Source organism: Lepisma saccharinum, chromosome 19 (assembly GCF_977018435.1).
Source record: "Lepisma saccharinum chromosome 19, izLepSacc3.1, whole genome shotgun sequence".
NCBI lineage: Eukaryota > Metazoa > Arthropoda > Insecta > Zygentoma > Lepismatidae > Lepisma > Lepisma saccharinum.
In genome coordinates, this window is record NC_139247.1 from 36237 (window position 1) to 50042 (window position 13806).

A 13806-nucleotide genomic window follows, 5' to 3' on the forward strand; every position below is an offset into this window, starting at 1 on the left:
TTTAAAGAAAGTGGAACTACGTAGACCTCTAACCGAAGTAGTGGGAGTAGTATAATTATGTTTTCTGGAAAGCGGTGTAACCTGTCGTTCTTCAAGCGTCAGTGTTGCGTTGCCTAAGTTAGTGGCGAGCCGCTTTCCTCGCTTAAAACATGGCACTCTGCCTCGCGCGAGTGCTGCATACGCACCGTATGCACCGTACCCTGGTTGATCCTGCCAGTAGTCATATGCTCGTCTCAAAGCCTAAGCCATGCATGTCTCAGTACAGACTTTACCAAAGTGAAACCGCGAATGGCTCATTACATCAGTTATGGTTCCTTAGATCGTACGCATCCTACTTGGATACCTGTGGCAATTCCAGAGCTAATACATGCTCACGGTGTCTCCGGCCGGGCAACCGGACGGGGTGCCGTTACCATTCAAAAGACCAAACGGTCCGCTTCTGCGGGCCGACTCATTTGGTGACTCTAAGTAACCTCTAGGCAGATCGCACGGTCAAGCACCGGCGACGCATCTATCAAATGTCTGCCTCATCACACTGTGGATGGTGGGTTATTGGCCCACCATGGTGATTACGGGTAACGGGGAATCAGGGTTCGATTCCGGAGAGGGAGCCTGAGAAACGGCTACCACATCTATGGAAGGCAGCAGGCACGCAAATTACCCACTCCCGGCACGGGGAGGTAGTGACGAAAAATAACGATGCGGGACTCATCCGAGGCCCCGTAATCGGAATGGATCCACCCTAAACAGTTGGGTGAACCTATCGGAGTGCAAGTCTGGTGCCAGCAGACGCGGTAAGTCCAGCTCCGATAGCGTATACTAAAGTTGCTGCGGTTAAAAAGCTCGTAGTTGGATCTGGGTCTCGGGCGGTCGGTTCGCCGTCAGGCGTTCAACTGGCCGTACCGGACGTCTTCTCGGTTTCCCCGGTCTGCTCTTCACCGAGTGGACCGGGGGATTCCGGGACGTTTACTTTGAACAAATTAAAGTGCTCAAAGCAGGCTATTCGCCTGGATGCTCCTTGCATGGAATAATGGAACAGGACCTCGGTTCTCTCTGTTGGTTTTCGAACCAGAGGTAATGATTAAAAGGGATTGACGGGGGCATTAGTATTGCGAGGGGAGAGGTGAAATTCTAGGATCCTCGCAAGACTACCTACAGCGAAAGCATTTGCCAAGAATGTTTTCATTAATCAAGAACGAAAGTTAGAGGTTCGAAGGCGATTAGATACCGCCCTAGTTCTAACCATAAACGATGCCATCCAGCGATGCGCAAGGTTCAAGAACACCGTGCGCGCAGCCTCCGGGAAACCAGAGATTTCGGGTTCCGGGGGGAGTATGGTTGCAAAGCTGAAACTTAAAGGAATTGACGAAAGGGCACCACAAGGCGTGGGACGTGCGGCTCAACTTGACTCAACACGGCAAACTTACCAGGCCCGGACACCGCAAGGATTGACAGATTGAGAGCTCTCTCGTGATTCGGTGGATGGTGGTGCATGGCCGATTTTAGTTGGTGGAGCGATTTGTCTGCTTGATTGCGATAACGAACGAGACTCCTGCCTATTAACTAGGCGTCGGGGTATGTGTTCCCCCGGCGCATCAAACCTCTTCTTAGAGGGACCGGTTGTCGCAAGCAGCAAGAGTGGGAGCTAAATCAGGTCAGTGATGCCCTTCGATGCCCTGGGCCGCACGCGCGTCACACTGAAGGAGACAACGCGTCTTCCCCTGCCGAGAGGTACGGGTAACCGCTGAACCTCCTTCGTGATAGGGACCGGGGATTGCAATTATTCCCCGCGAACGAGGAATGCCCAGTAAGCGCGAGTCATCAGCTCGCGTTGATCGAGTCCCTGCCCTTTGTGCACACCGCCCGTCGATGCATCCGATCGAGTGATACGGTGAGGCCTTTGGACCGGCGCCCTGCGGGGGTTCCACCTTCCGCAGGAACCGTCGGGAAGACGGCCGAACCTGGTCACTTAGAGGAAGCAAAAGTCGTAACAAGGTTTGGGTAGGAGAACCTGCCCAAGGATCATTACCGTACGGTATATCCGCTTCTTCACCTTGTCGTCCATCCGCGAGTGCGTTGAAGGGGGACCAAAAACCCCGGAGCCGGCGGATGGTACGTAGTTGGTTGTTGAAGGGTCAAGAATCGGTCCTCGGCCCCCAACGGGGGCATTCCCCCTCGCAGGGAATGCCTGGCTGAGCGGGTGTGCGGAGTAAGGCGATTCCCCCTTCGCTCCACTACGCTGTTTTTTCTAAGGAGGGCTCCTCCGGAGCCCTTCGCCGGAAGTTCAGACCCCGGTTTCGACCGGGGGAGAACTCCCTAACCGGCATGCGTGGCCAGCCGGGGCTTCCGGCAGGTGGCGGATCGCTGGACTTGGGGTTTTGTGGGTACCCCAATGTCGGTACCCCATCACCCAGCCGACCACTTGGAGCAATGTACATGACCGGCATTCGTGCCGGCCAGACTATAATTGACCGGCACTCGCACAAGTGCGGGCGGAGATGCTTGTCTTTTGCAGTTAGGTGTAACCTAGCTGTAGAGCAACTTAAAGAAAGCACGTTGAGAATGAAAAAGTTGCCGGCAGACATGCAATGCATGTCCGTCCGGCCGGCGCTTGCGTCGGCCAGACTGTAATTGACCTACACTCGCACAAGTGCGGGCAGAGATGCTTGTCTTTTGCAGTTAGGTGTAACCTAGCTGTAGAGCAACTTAAAGAAAGCACGTTGAGAATGAAAAAGTTGCCGGCAGACATGCAATGCATGTCCGTCCGGCCGGCGCTTGCGTCGGCCAGACTGTAATTGACCTACACTCGCACAAGTGCGGGCAGAGATGCTTGTCTTTTGCAGTTAGGTGTAACCTAGCTGTAGAGCAACTTAAAGAAAGCACGTTGAGAATGAAAAAGTTGCCGGCAGACATGCAATGCATGTCCGTCCGGCCGGCGCTTGCGTCGGCCAGACTGTAATTGACCTACACTCGCACAAGTGCGGGCAGAGATGCTTGTCTTTTGCAGTTAGGTGTAACCTAGCTGTAGAGCAACTTAAAGAAAGCACGTTGAGAATGAAAAAGTTGCCGGCAGACATGCAATGCATGTCCGTCCGGCCGGCGCTTGCGTCGGCCAGACTGTAATTGACCTACACTCGCACAAGTGCGGGCAGAGATGCTTGTCTTTTGCAGTTAGGTGTAACCTAGCAGTAGAGCAACTTAAAGAAAGCACGTTGAGAATGAAAAAGTTGCCGGCAGACATGCAATGCATGTCCGTCCGGCCGACGCTTGCGTCGGCCAGACTATAATTGCCCGGCACTTTCAAAGTTGCACGTTAACAGGGGTAGGTGAGACTCGACCTTTAAAGGTATCGCCCCGCTAAAACATGCACCCGAACCCCGTCTCGAGGCCTTGGAGACGGGGGGGTAGGTATCATCCGGGGAGGCTCGCGAGGGCGCTTCCCGATGAACAGACACATCATTCCGCCGAAGTGCGACCTGTCGCACTTCGGCAAACCACAAACAACAACCCCAGGCGGGGGATCACTTGGCTCGTGGGTCGATGAAGAACGCAGCTAGCTGCGAGTCAATTTGCGATCTGCAAAACAGAGAGCATCGACGGTTTCGAATGCACATTGCGGCCCGGGTCTTTACCTGGGTCGGTCCTGGTTGAGTGTCGGAAGTTTCTAAATGACGTGCTCTTGCGAGCACAGCGCGTGTAACAGCACGCCACGAAAGTCTCGCGACCGCCTCTCTCAGCGAGGTAAGAGCGGTCGCGAGGTCGAATCCGAAACAGGATCATAAGGAGTCGGCCTTGAGGTCGTCTTCTCGGAGGACTCCATTCTAGTACAAGAAGTGGAAAGACCGGTCTACGGATCCGCGCGTGCGTGGAAGGGGCCTCGAAGGAGCGGGGTCATCCCGGAGCAGTCCGGATCCGTATCCCGGAAGCAGCTTTCCGAGCATTCAGGGGCGAGCAACTTGCAGAGATGGTTGTCTTGTGCAGTTAGGTTGAACCTAGCTGTAGAGCAACTTAAAGAAAGCACGTGGAGACTATAATTGACCGGCACTTGCAGAAGTCCAAGCAGAGATGGTTGTCTTTTGCAGTTAGGTTTAGACCTAGCTGTAGAGCACCGTAAAGAAAGCACGTGGAGAATGAAAAAGGTTATATACTATAGTTGCTCGCCGGTGATCGGGATGTAGGCTTCTTCGGACATTGTGGCTGGACCACTCTGATGCTCGGAAGGTTAAATTTCCAAAGTTTGGAATTACGTGGAGTGGGAGAGCCGGCCGGACGACTCAGTTTCGTCCGGGCGGGTGCCTCGCGTTGAACGCATGGAAAGTTTCCAACAGTCGTGGAAGAGCCCGTCCGTTCGGTTCGCGCGGAAGGAGAGCTTCGGTTAACTTTAGAGGTTTCCGCCGAAGCTCGAGAGCCGCCCTACCGTCCAGACGGGAGGACCTGCGTTGGGCGACGAGGAAGATCCCTCGGACCTCCTAGGAAACCGAAATTTAAAGTTAGCACCCGACCTCGACTCAGGGTTGACCACCCGCACGATTTAAGCATATCAATATGCGGAGGAAAAGAAAATAACAATGATTCCCTCGGTAGCCGCGAGCGAAAAGGGAGAAGCCCGTCACCCAAGCCTCCGGCACGGTTATCCGAGCCGGCGGGCGATTTGGTGGAAGGGAGCGTCCGTAAATCCCGCTCGGCGGGAGGTTCTAAGTGTAACTTGAAAGGACCAACATCCCACAGAGGGTGCTAGGCCCGTGCGAACCTCCGCCTTGCCGAGTCGGGCTGGGCGCTTTCCCAAGGATTCGGGATGCTCTGGAATGCATCCCTAAGTGGGAGGTAGATTCCTCCTAAGGCTAAATATCACCACGAGACCGATAGCGAACAAGTACCGCGAGGGAAAGTTGAAAAGAACTTTGAAGAGAGAGTTCAACAGTACGTGAAACCGCCTGGGGGTCAAACGGATGGAGCTCGAGAGTTCGATGGGGGAAGGTGATTCAAGGGTTAAGGACCAAGTCTCCGGCCCCCGAGCGGGGTTGTCCCCTTCCTTAGGGACCTCCCGTCTGCGAGGGTGCGTCCGGGACTGTCCCCCTTCATTCCGCGCCCGGTAGGGCACCGCGGCTCGTTGGGATCCGTCCTAAGGGCCTGGGGTGGAGCTCTCCGGCTCGTCCGGAGAACCCCCGGTGACCCGGACGGAACCCGACGGCTCATGGGCAGGCCTGGGGATCCGCCGCCGTTTTTAGGCGGAAGGCGTAGAGGTCGCAGCAATGTGGCGTGCCTGGCAGTGTCCCCCCCGTCCCCCGCTCGTCCGGGGGTTCGCGGGGGGCGTACTGTGAGCCCCGGGCCCGTGCGGTGTTCAACGAGTGGCCCATCCGACCCGTCTTGAAACACGGACCAAGGAGTCTAGCGCGTGGGCGAGTCTAAGGGAATCACTAAACCCGAAGGCGCAGTCAAAGCGACTGGGACGATCGAGGTGACCCGGAGTCGCTCAACGAAGGGCCCTCGCGCAGTCCCGGGGCGATCTCCCACCTCCGGGTGCGGGGATCGTACCTAAGAGCCCACTCGCTGGGACCCGAAAGATGGTGAACTATGCTCGGCCAGGACGAATCCAGGGGAAACCCTGGTGGAAGTCCGAACCGCCTCTGACGTGCAAATCGACCGTCTGAGCTAAGCATAGTGGCGAAAGGCCAATCGAACCGTCTAGTAGCTGGTTCCCTCCGAAGTGTCCCTCAGGACAGCTGGCGCTCGCAAGGGGGGTCCATCCCGGTAAAGCGAATGACCGGGGGCCTCGGGGCCGAAACGGCCTCGACCCACTCTCAAACTCTGAACGGGATGGAGGTCCCGCTTGCCCCTAGGGCGAAGCGGGGCCTTCTTGGACCCGAGTGCTCAGTGGGCCGCTCCTGGTAAGCAGGACTGGCGCTGTGGGATGAACCAAACGCCGGGTTAAGGCGCCTGAATCGACGCTGCTCAAACCATGAAAGGCGTCGGTTGCTCAAGACAGCAGGGCGGTGGCCATGGAAGTCGGCATCCGCTAAGGAGTGTGTAACGACTCACCTGCCGAAGCAACCGGCCCTGAAAATGGATGGCAATCGAGCGTCGTGCCTATACCCGGCCGCCGCCGCAATGCTAATGCATTGGCATCAATGCAAGAATGATGCGGCGGTGAGTAGGAGGGCGCGGCGGTGAGCGTGGAAGGGTCTGGGCGCGAGCCTGCCTGGAGCCGCCGTCGTTGCAGATCTTGGTGGTAGTAGCAAATAATCTGATGAGACCTCGCTGAGGTCAGACGTGGAGAAGGGTTCCGCCTCAACAGCAGTTGCAGGCGGGTGAGCCGGTCCTTAGACCGCGGAAAACTCCCACCGATGCGTCGGGTCAGTTTCGCGCTGCCACCGGGAGAGGTGTAGTGGTTAGCGCGAGGCGCCGGCGTCTCGGCCGCGGTCGAAAGGGAAGTGGGGTATCCAGCCCTCCGCCGCGTCTCGGGACCGGGAGTGCGTCGCGGGTTCCCTCGAAGTCCGTAAGTCCAGGTAACTGGTGGCACCAGGAGAATCTGTCGGGTCCCGGGGGCAGAGTTGTCTGTTCTGTCAGAGCGATCCCCTACGCTCCCCGGAATCTTCCCAGAAGGAGAAGGGGACACTGGGGAAAGCTAAGAGAACCGTAGTTGGGTGCGGTTTCCCCGGGTGCCCGTCGGACCTTGAAAATCTTGGTGGGAACAGCGCAGCAGAGTCCCGAGGCCTGGCCGTACCCGAATCCGCATCTGGCCTCCGAGGTAAAGAGCCTCTTGACGATAGACTAATGTGGGTAAGGGAAGTCGGCAATCTGGATCCGTACCTTCGGAACAAGGATTGGCTCTGGGGACCGGGGCCGGTCGGGGCCCGGGGGGCCACCGCGGGTTCGGTCCGGCGTGGGTCTTAGCGAGGGACATCCTTCCGGGGTTGTTCCAAGCTTGGACCGCGCGTCGGACTTCCGCGAGCGTCCCTGGGCTCTCTGAGGTGAACGCACCTAACCCCTTGCCCTTTTCTGGGCTTTGGGGGGAAAGTGCCTCCCCTCGAGTCGGCCGCCGACGAACGGTCGACTCAGAACCGGCACGGACCAGGGGAATCCGACTGTTTAATTAAAACAAAGCATCCCGAAAGCCTGGAAGGGTGTTTACGGGATGTGATTTCTGCCCAGTGCTCTGAATGTCGCGCTGAAGAAATTCAGGGAAGCGCGGGTAAACGGCGGGAGTAACTATGACTCTCTTAAGACAGGTGCATGGCAATTGTATTAGTTTACTTTACTCAGTAGGAGAAAAGTACGTGACAAGTCTTTACATAGAAACAACTCGACAGGAAGAAGAATCACGAAGAACACTTCTTTTGGACCGATCTCGCAATTTTATTCTTGACCACCGAGTGTGTACCGGTGATACCACCCTATTTTATTTATTTTTATATATTTATAACTTATATCTCTATTTATATATTTTATTTATTTATTATTTTACAGTATTTGTTAGTCTGCATTGTATCCGCATTGTATTTTATAAACATGTCTGACGAGATCGGCAATGCAATTGCCACCGGCCGGTCCATCCCTCAGCTGAGGGATGAGCCTCCAAGAGGTCACCACCGGGCAACGGCTCGTCCCCGGGGAGCGAATTCGCTCCTCGAGGACGAGACGGCAGAAACCGGCCGGCTAGCGGTTAGTTGTAAGGGTAATAATAGGAATGATAGTATGGACGCTAGTATCATCACCAATGATAATAATTTGACGATTTCGTTACTCGAGGAATCTTTACATATTGAAATAGACAAAAACTACTTTGTAGTTGGATTCCCAATAGTCTCTAATACAAATGACGGGTTGTTCCAATGCGAGAAGCATAAAAACTTAATATTCACTTCAGGTACGAATATTATGAAACATTATAAATCTGATCACCAGAAGAATTTAATGTTTCAGTGTTCTAAATGCAAAGAACTATGGAGCGGCGCTCATGCTATGGAAACACACTACCCCAAATGTAAACCTAAAGATATATCCAAATTGAGATTTGTCTGTAGTGTTACTAGTAATGCACAGAGCTGTAATAGAAGATTTAAAACAGCTAACGGTTTGGGACAACATCAAAGAGCCACCCATCGCGAATATTGGAACAGCGTCAAGACTAAAAGAATACGACCAACAGCTAAACCTAAGATGAATCCTAATAGACTCAAAGCATGGACTATCGAAGAAACCGAAAGGTTCATTGACATAGAAATGGAATTGTTAGATTTAGAGACTAAAAGGAATAAACTAATTGCTACATTTCCCAATAAGTCATTGCGACAATTTAGAGATAAGAGAAGACAACTAACCTTACAGGGTAAACTCCCTAAGAAATTTAATGACCCTAAACAAATAGATATGGGATTTGATCTATCCCTATCTCCTACGAAAACTAACAACATCTCATCCTCGCTGGTACAATTCAGGGAGGATACTAGACAAGAATCTCCTATTCTGGGAGAGGGCCCCTCAGGCCGTTATAATCTGCGTAAGCGCAGTAATGCATTTGATGTGCTAGATAGGAGTAGCCTCATTACTGGGTTTTCTAGTTCTTCTGACTTGGATTTATCAAGTGAGTCATCCTCTGAAGAGGATGACTACTCAAATAGTGATGTCTCAGCCCTGGACGCACCTCGCAAGAACGCACTACGAAACTACCGAGTACAGCATGTATATAAGTCTAACAAACATGTAAGTACCCCTTTGGGTAATGTTCAAACATTCATAACAGGTAATAAGAAACAAGAGCATGATCACTCCAGGATGGAGACGTCCACTTCTGAAGCTATTGGTTCTCAGATCGATAATAAGAAACAAAAATACGATCAGTCCATGGTGGAGACGCCCTGTTGTAAGCACAATAGTTCACGGGGGGGAATAGGGGCTTTAGTTACAATTGCAGATAATTGTGACACCAATGGTCCGCAAAAGGACATAGTAAAAGAAACGGGCCTCTCGACCATGGAACGGCCGTATCAAGAGATAGAACCATCTCATTATCAGCAGCTAGGTTGCGAAGAACGGACATATGATAGATCAGGGATGGAAGGATCCTATTTTGGAATACCTCTTTCTATGGGGGGGAAAGGGATCTCTGAAATATCAATGATTTGCGATGATCAAAACGATCCACAAATGGATACACCTAATAGAAAGGACCAATCGATCCCTGATCGTTCATATATAGATCACGATTCATACATGGAAATGATTCGATCTCTACCCATTAATCCGAACTCTGAGTTGAGACAAATTGATGCAAAGATTAAAAGTTTCTTTAACCAGGGTAGGAAAAAGGTAGAAACAGAGATTGACATCATTATAGATGAACTTACCACAACTCTTAAAACTACAAACCAAGAAGCAGACCAAGTTATAAGAAAACAACATCCCAAGAATTCATGTAACAAAAATGAAAAATCCAAAATGTATGGGAAAACTCAAGCAGTATTTCGGAAGTGCCCCCAGAAAATAGCCGACTCTATTATGCAAAATTCCAACGAATTCCTGAATGAAACAGAAGAAAAACCAACGGCTAATGACTTTGTTACATTCTATGAGGACTTATGGGGATCAGAAGGATCAAATAGACTTGACTTCGATTATGATCCAATTAAAAAAGACAATAACAGTAGAATGTTAAAACCAATTTCTCACGCAAGAATTAATAATAAGCTTAAAAAACTTAAGGACAGTGCCGCTGGTACTGATGGTTTGAAAAGATGTCACCTTAGAACTAAAGGCATAAATATAACATTAACATTATTGATCAATCTAATTTGGTTCACGGGATATTTCCCTAAATGTTGGAATAAGAATCGTACAATCTTTATTCCAAAGGCAGGGAAGGACAGAAGGGTCGTCAGCAACTGGAGACCTATTACAATCAGCTCAATTTTATGCAGATTCTTCACAAGTATAGTTGATGAGACACTAAGAACATCAATAGACTTTTGTGATGAACAGAAAGGTTTTATAAAAGGTACAAGTTGCTCTGTTAACGCATTTCTACTGGATAAGATAATATATTATACAAAGAAACAGAGTAAGGGAAAGATGATTGGTTGCACCATCGACATTAGTAAAGCATTTGATACAGTGCCTCACAAAGCTATAATAGCTGCTTTGCAAAGCAAAGGGTTACACCCACATATAATAGCTGTGATTGAAAGTATGTATCAAGGAGCACAAACACTAATTGAAGGTAAACTAATTAATATCAATAGAGGTATCAAACAGGGAGACTGTCTAAGTCCGTTTCTGTTCAATCTGGTGTTCGACCAGATCATTAAAGATCTTAAATCTACAAATCTAGGAATCCCCCTTGACAATCAAAATCTATCCGCACTAGCCTACGCAGATGATATAATACTTTTCACAACCAAAGAAGATGACATGCAGTTACAATTAGATTTAGTGGTTGAAGAACTAGGTAAACTTGATATGACCCTAGCTCATAACAAGTGTATTGGATTTGCCATAGAAAACTCAAAACGAAATTGGATTTCTTCCGAACCGGCATTGTACATTACAGGTATACCGATTAAAACTGTTAAGTGTGATGAACCATTTGAGTACTTAGGCAACCCGTATACAGTTGCACAGGGAATATCGAATAAATTTACCATACAAAGATTTCAACAAATTCTCACCAATGTTTGCAAACTATCACTCAAACCTCATCAAAAATCAACCATAGTATGTAAGTATATTTTACCCAAACTCCAATACAACTGGACAAATGCAGGGCTCTCTAAGAATTTCCTAGAGAAAATAGATTTCGAAACCAGGAAATTTCACAAGATCATTTATAAAATTCCAAGTAACACGACAGACTCGCTCTTCTACTCTAGAAGGAGGGATGGAGGCTTAGGGATCCCTAAGATGTCAAACATCGTCCAATTAGCAATCTTAAATAGTTGGAATAAGTTTAAACTTTCAAAGGATAGCAATGTGACATTTTTGTACCAATATACAAATTTAGAAAATAGATCCAAAGCCATTGCTAAAACATTGGGAATATCGGGAGAATTAAACGTTAAGCAAATAAACCTAGCCAAGAATCATTTAAAGGTTAAGTCATTCTCGGATTGGAAATCCAAACCCATACAAGGTATGGGTATAGAATATTTTAAGGACGACCCAAAATCCAATATGGTTTTATTCGACCCAGATTTGCTTAAACCTAATATGTACAATGATTTTCTCAGGATGCGAACCAACACTGTGGGTTTAAACTCAATATTGAAAATTGCAAAATGCGTATCCAGCGATCTGTGCAGACGATGTCAGGCTTCACCTGAAACCATGGGTCACGTCCTGGGCCAATGCCCAGCTAATAAAGGATTAAGAGTGAAAAGACACGATGAAATTACGGATCTAATCTCAAAGAACTTACAGGATATGAGAATAGCTAAGGAGCAAACATTTATTAACAATAATGAAATTCTAAAACCAGATTTAGTAGCTATAAAAGGAGATACTGCTTATGTAACAGACGTTACAGTAAGATTAGAAAGTGGGCAATCACTTAAAGAAGCCCACCATGAAAAAGTCAGAAAATACTCAAGGTTAAATCCTGTACTTATAGACAAACTTAATGTTAAAACAATAGTGCATACACCCATCATTGTGGGTTCAAGAGGAGCTCTACCATCTGGAACGGTAACTTCTCTAAAGAAATTAGGAATTTACTCTTATAAATTAATGAAGACCATTAGCTTAATCGCTATCAGGACTAGTATTAGAATTCTAAATGGTCATTTGGACTCAAAATGAATTTGATAAATGCTGGAGTTTATATTTCACTAGCAATTTCAGGTAATTTCAATATTACATTATTTTAATGGATCTTTTAGACATATGCCAAATGTTACTGGCATCAAAATAACTTTTACTATATTTTATGGATATAATAATATTTTTAATTTAACTAACCTGTCATAAGCTCACCTTGTTGATTGGTTGAACAATATTTATTATGGATCAGAATTTTTCCCTGTTTTTTTTTTAGAGGGATTGCTTCGTGGCACAAAAGGGAACAAAGGTGAAACATCCGTAGGGATGCCATCCTGAAGAGTCCCGTGCACAAAGGACCTCATATTTTATCTGTATAGATATCCTATAAATGACATACCAAACATATTGTTTGGGAAAGACGAGGCTACTAGGCCCTGTGGAATAGCCAAATGCCTCGTCATCTAATTAGTGACGCGCATGAATGGATTAACGAGATTCCCTCTGTCCCTACCTACTGTCTAGCGAAACCACAGCCAAGGGAACGGGCTTGGAGAATGTCAGCGGGGAAAGAAGACCCTGTTGAGCTTGACTCTAGTCTGCCGCTGTCGGGAGACGTGACGAGGTGTAGCATAAGTGGGAGGGCTCCTTCGGGTGCCCGCCGGTGAAATACCACTACTCTCACGGTTTCCCGACTCACCCGGTTGGGCGGGACGCGGGCGTCGGGGCTCCGGCCTCGTCGCACGCCGTTCATGAACCAAGGCCCCTGCTACTGGCCGGCCGGACCGGACTCGACTCCTGGTCCGTGCCGGACAGGGGGCCGACCCGATCTGGGGACAACGGCAGGTGGGGAGTTCGTCTGGGGCGGAACATCTGTCAAAGGATAACGCAGGTGTCCTAAGGGCGGCTCACCGAGGCCAGAAACCTCGGGTAGAGCGAAAGGGCAAAAGCCGCCCTGATCCGCACCCTCAGTACGGGTGGGACCCGGGAAACCGGGGCCTATCGATCCTCCCCGTCCGAAGGATCTTCGGCGGGAGGTGACAGAAAAGTTACCACAGGGATAACTGGCTCGTGGCCGCCAAGCGTTCATAGCGACGCGGCTTTTTGATCCTTCGATGTCGGCTCTTCTTACCGTGGGGACGCAGCGCTCCCCGAGCGTATGATTGTTCACCAACCAACAAGGAACGTGAGCTGGGTTTAGACCGTTGTGAAACAGGTTAATTTTATCCTCCTGGCGTTTAGAACGCGGCCAAGGTAATCCTGGTTAGTACGAGAGGAACCCCAGGTTCGGACCAATGGTACCGCGCCGGTTCGATCGAACCTTGGTGCGAAGCTACGTCCGACGGCTGAAGCCTGAACGCCTCTAAGGCCGAAGCCGTGCCCGGAGCTGCGTGACCGTGGGTCCCTGCACTCTCAAAGGCAGAACCACCAACGCTGGACCCCCTCACGGGGGACCGGTAAGGCGGGGAGCCACCAAACGGGTGGGGAAACTCACCCAAGGCTCCCCGCGAGTAGTGCCATCGAGACTCCGCCCACTTGCCCCACTGACCGAGGTCTTTGGGATTCTAGATGGGGATTCACGGGGTAATCAAGCACTTGGAAGTAGGGACCCTTGAACCACTCGTAGACGACTTGAGTATCTGGCGGGGCGTCGTGAGCGGTGAAGCCTCCGTACGGTGGCGACCCGTTGAAAGGCAGCCCTCGCTTGCAGGTTCGTGATGTCGGCTTCACGGCACCTGATTAAACAACTCCCATTATGTTAGGAGGTCCCTCCGGGACCTCCGTCGGGAGTCCAGACCCCGGTTTCGACCGGGGGAGGACTCCCAAACCGGAAGCCGACACCTTCACCGGGTGCTGGCGACCGGGGCTTCCGGCAGGTGGCGGATCGCCGGACTTGGGGGTTTCGACCCAGCCGACCAAACGAGAAACACCTCCCAGGTTAGCCTGGGAGGCAATGAAAAATGTTGTTTCTTTTGCAGTTAGAAACTAACTGTAGAGAACGAAAGCAGAAAGATTTGCCTTTTAGGTTGAACTTAACTATAAAGTAAGTGAAGAATA

At 50.0% G+C, this 13806-nt stretch overlaps 2 non-coding genes and 1 pseudogene across 2 annotated transcripts; all 3 read left to right on the top strand.

Moving 5' to 3' along the window:
- The first annotated feature begins 197 nt into the window (after positions 1–197).
- On the top strand, positions 198–2028 carry LOC146003201 (small subunit ribosomal RNA). The gene has a single exon (XR_014443805.1). It is a non-coding gene; the product is annotated as a small subunit ribosomal RNA (ribosomal RNA).
- A 1477-nt stretch (positions 2029–3505) lies between these two features.
- LOC146003205 (5.8S ribosomal RNA) lies at positions 3506–3657 on the top strand. The gene has a single exon (XR_014443807.1). It is a non-coding gene; the product is annotated as a 5.8S ribosomal RNA (ribosomal RNA).
- Positions 3658–4498: 841 nt separating this feature from the next.
- Positions 4499–13465, top strand: LOC146003203 (large subunit ribosomal RNA; annotated as a pseudogene).
- The last annotated feature ends 341 nt before the right edge of the window (positions 13466–13806 follow it).